Source organism: Vicia villosa, unplaced genomic scaffold (genome assembly GCF_029867415.1).
Source record: "Vicia villosa cultivar HV-30 ecotype Madison, WI unplaced genomic scaffold, Vvil1.0 ctg.006261F_1_1, whole genome shotgun sequence".
NCBI lineage: Eukaryota > Viridiplantae > Streptophyta > Magnoliopsida > Fabales > Fabaceae > Vicia > Vicia villosa.
In genome coordinates, this window is record NW_026706755.1 from 52,598 (window position 1) to 57,037 (window position 4,440).

The 4,440-nt window shown below is 31.1% G+C and overlaps 1 long non-coding RNA gene across 1 annotated transcript; it reads right to left on the bottom strand.

The window, feature by feature from the left end:
* Positions 1 to 244: 244 nt before the first annotated feature.
* Positions 245 to 1,822, bottom strand: LOC131642973 (uncharacterized). The gene is made up of 3 exons (XR_009296105.1): positions 1,334 to 1,822; positions 713 to 872; positions 245 to 629 (listed from the first exon to the last, which is right to left on the bottom strand). It is a non-coding gene; the product is annotated as an uncharacterized LOC131642973 (long non-coding RNA).
* Positions 1,823 to 4,440: the final 2,618 nt, after the last annotated feature.

A 4,440-nucleotide genomic window follows, 5' to 3' on the forward strand; every position in this document is an offset into this window, starting at 1 on the left:
TAAGATTATTTATTTTAGATAATGATATCTAATATCACAATTTATGGTATATATATATATATATATATATATATATATATATATATATATATATATATATATATTAAAAATAAAATAAATTCAGTACTATAAAATATATTAGGCTATTAGGCTGCAATTAATTGTTTCTTCTATTATGTTTCGTCTGCCAGGTTTCCTGCTACGAATTCCCATCTGTCAAGTCTCAATTTTTCTCTCAAATTTTTTTTTTTAACACTTACTCTCTCTCTCCTCATAATATCACATGGTTTTCTTCATGTTCCTCTTCATCACCCAGAAACCTTCAAACCAAATCATTACCTTTTTTTCCACAAAATACACAGATTTTCAAAACTTCAACAAATATTCATCGCGCCTTCAAGAAATCTTCATCCAACCTTCAACTAAAACCCAACAACTTCAACATTGTCAAATCCTAACCCAAAACGTTTCTTGTCCATAACTTCAAACAAACATTTTCTATTTTCCAAAAACAAAACGCAAGAATCTTTCCAGAAAAACGCAAAAGAGATTGGAAGGAGAATGGTTTTTCTCCTTCATCGGCTCATATGTCTCTCTTTCTTCTTTTTTTTCAAAAAAATCTTCTTTCTCTGTTAAATAAAAAAACAGGAAGCATAAATCAAGATCAACAAAATGCATCAGACATCAGATGTAAAATCACTAAAGGTCTTACCTTGTTAGTTTCAAAACTCAGCGAAATAACTCGATTATGATAGATTGGAACATTCACAGCCAAAAAATGAAACAACATAAAAACGAAAACTGGAAAAGCAATTCAAATCTGATAGATCGGAACATTCCTTTTAGAAATCCAGAGATCAAAACTAAAGAACCTGTAAAACAAAACAAAAAAGTGAAGTTAAAAATCAAATTGATCTTCTTTGATATCACAGATCTGAAAAACATCACTGATCTTTTTCACATATAGATTGAAAAATTCACTAATCAATAAACACCATAACTATAAAAAACCAGTAAAAATCACATCTTTCTCATGGAAGTAACATTATTTATTTTATCTGATAGATCGGAACACCAGCCAAAAAAAATGAAACAACCATAAAAACGAAAACTGGAAAAGCAATTCAAATCTGATAGATCGGAACATTCCTTTTAGAAACCCAGAGATCAAAACTAAAGAATCTGTAAAACAAAACAAAAAGTGAAGTTAAAAATCAAATCGATCTTCTTTGATATCACAGATCTGAAAAACATCACTAATCTTTTTCACATATAGATCGAAACATTCACTAATCAATAAGCATCATAACTATAAAAAACCAGTAAAAATCACATCTTTCTCATGGAAGTAACACTAATAGATTGGAACATTCGTGCCGTTGATGTCGCAATCTCGAACCGCCACCTTCCACAACTCCGTTAATGTCGCAAACTCGCTCAAGGGTCTGGCCATGAGAGAGACAGATGAAGATTTTTTGTGGAAGTAAAAAAATGAGAGCCTATTTGAAAAGGGTTTAGTTTGAGGAAGGAAAAGAAAAGGAGTCATGCTGGAAGAAAAAATAAGAAATGAGTTCTGTTTGAAAAAAACAGAGTGGATTTAGGGTTTAGTTTGAAAAGGGTTTTGTGTAAGAAAGAATAAGTTTGGAGAGGCATGGGAAAGAGCAGGCTGCAATGATAAGATAGGTTGAGTAAAGCAAACAGTAACTTTGGGTTTCCAAGAAAGATTAAAAACGAAACAGCTTTGCCTTGCAAGAAAGATGAGTTAGTGGAAGGTAGCATAGAAAGAGTAGAAAGAGCAAGGATTGCAAAGACAGCATCCACGTGGCGCAACATATGAGCAAAGGGGCATTCTGGTACTTTCCAGAACATCAAACTTTCTTATATTGTAGATGTAAAGAAATTAAATCTTAAACTGAATTGAAAATATTTAGTACAGTATTTAAATCAATTTGGAAAAAATTTAGTACATTAAAACATTTAGAAACAAAAAGTTTATGTTAAGTTTATTCTAGTGTAATTAAGAAACAAAAAGTACAATTGGCCTAGTTGAAGGGTATTTAGTTGGCATATTGATGGTGCATGGTTCGAATCTCACCTAGACCAACTTTAAATTTAAAGTATAAATTGTTATTAAATAAAAACATAACATGTGGGAAAAGGATTATTTTTGGAATTCGCCATAAATGATAGGGGTAAAATAGAGTTTAACTCTATATTTCAACTTTCAATTTAAAGTATGAATTGTTATTAAATAAAAACGTAACATGTGGGAAAAGGATTATTTTTGGAATTCGCCATAAATGATAGGGGTAAAATAGAGTTTAACCCTATATTTTAAAGATATACCTAGTTGCGGATCACCAGCTAACATTAATCAAATTAATTTATTAATTATTTATAGAATTACTTAAAATATCCTAAGTATTGCTTTTTTACCTCATTGAAAAATTAAAACCACCTCTAAAATTTGAAAATGCATCTTTAGATGCACACAATTACATTCGTTTTTGAGCCATACCTTATGATTATGTCAAAAAAAGAATATGAAAATACATCTCCGCGTAACTTACGGAGATGCATCTCCGGGTGCTGTTTTAATTAAAAATAGTTAGACCTTTCTCTTTCCTCTCTTCTCAAAATACTATCTCTAAACACAAACTCTCAAAACCTCTCAGCTCTCAAACTCTCTCAACTCACATTCTGTCAAACCCTCTTCAAAGTTTCTACCATCAATATTCAATTGATCAAAGAACTCACTTAATATCAAACTAAACTAACATTTGGTAAGTTTTTTTAATTTTTGTATATATTTTTTAATTTCTATATACATTCGTGGAAATTAAGCATTAGGTTATGTAATAAGTAGTTTAGATATGTTATTTAAATGAGCAATGAATTTGACAGGTAGTTTAAATGATCAATGAATTTTTTTGTCAAATTATTTAATCTTAACTTTGATTTTATAGCTTATAGCTTATTAAATTAATGAAGGGTTTGAGTTTATACAGAAATAGAAGGTAAATGGGTAATAAGTTGCGCTGCTACTCCTTTTTAGATGGCAAAATCAATCCTCTTAAAAACTACATTATTAGACATGTGAATGGATTGCATTTCCGCCATTTTTGTGATTTTGAGTTGCAGAACATTACAGAGATGCATCTGCGAATTATTTCAGTATTTTGATTTCCAAAATTCGGAGATGCATTTCTGGATTTTTTTTTACTATTTGCATTTTTAGCTTCACTTCATTGTGTTTCAATTGTATAATGCTTGTGTGATTTAATTATAGGCATTATGGCTTATAAGCAAGATAGATTTGGGCACGGTAGAGTTGTGCAAGATGCATCGGTTCATAGAAAAAGAGCTCAATCTTTGCCAGCATGTGTCTATTCTAGCCCGATTAATGAGGATGCGTCAACTTCTATGGCTATTTAACCAGTTCCAAGCAACAACTACTCACGACTAGAGCTGTCAAAATGGGCCGAAGCCCATGGACCGGCCCATTTGGCCCGAAAAATTTTAGGGTCTGGGCCTCATTTTTCAAGCCCATTTACATCCGGGACTTTTTTAGCCCGGCACTAAAAAGCCCTAAAAAATATGGGCCGGCCCGTATGGGCCATGGGTAGCCCACCGGCCCGAAAAAATTAAATATTTTTAATATAATTAAAATTTATCCTTTCCTAATTATAATTATTATAAAAATTTATAACATTTTCTTGTTATAATTATCATAAAATTATAATTGTCATGAATATTTATAACTTAAAATTTGTTGGAACAAGTTATTTAATTATTTGTGCTACATTATATAATTTGTGATGTATTTTGGATAGTTTAAATTAAGTTAATGTGTTGTTTTACATTTTAATTATTAACTTATATGGATTATTTAGAAATTATAATTTTGGATATAAAATTTAATATATATATATATATATATATATATATATATATATAATGTATTCTTGCATGCAATTATATGGTTACTTATAAAAATAAGGAGAAAATTTTAATTTTTTATAGAATTGGGCCCGTTTAGGGCCGGGTAGCCCACAGCCCAGACAGAGCCGGGCCTGGGTAGTAAAATTAGAGCCCATTTAAAAATGGGTTTTTTGGGCCCGGCCCTAAAAAACCCAAAGCCCATATGGGCCGGTCCATATGGGTCGGTCCATATAGGCCGGGTAGCCCATATTGATAGCTCTACTCAGGACTATATATCCCCTACTGTACCAACTGCTAATGATGGACAACTTGGAAATAATATCTCATTATTTGAAAATTCTAGTAGTGACCAATCAACTAACCATCATACAAATTTTGAAGTGCTAGATAATAATTCTGTTTCGGCTTCTGGTAACACCGATATAAATAATTCTTATTGTGATTTATCAAGTGAAGATGAATTGGTGGAGGACCACCTATAAGGTAAGCTTTTTCCTT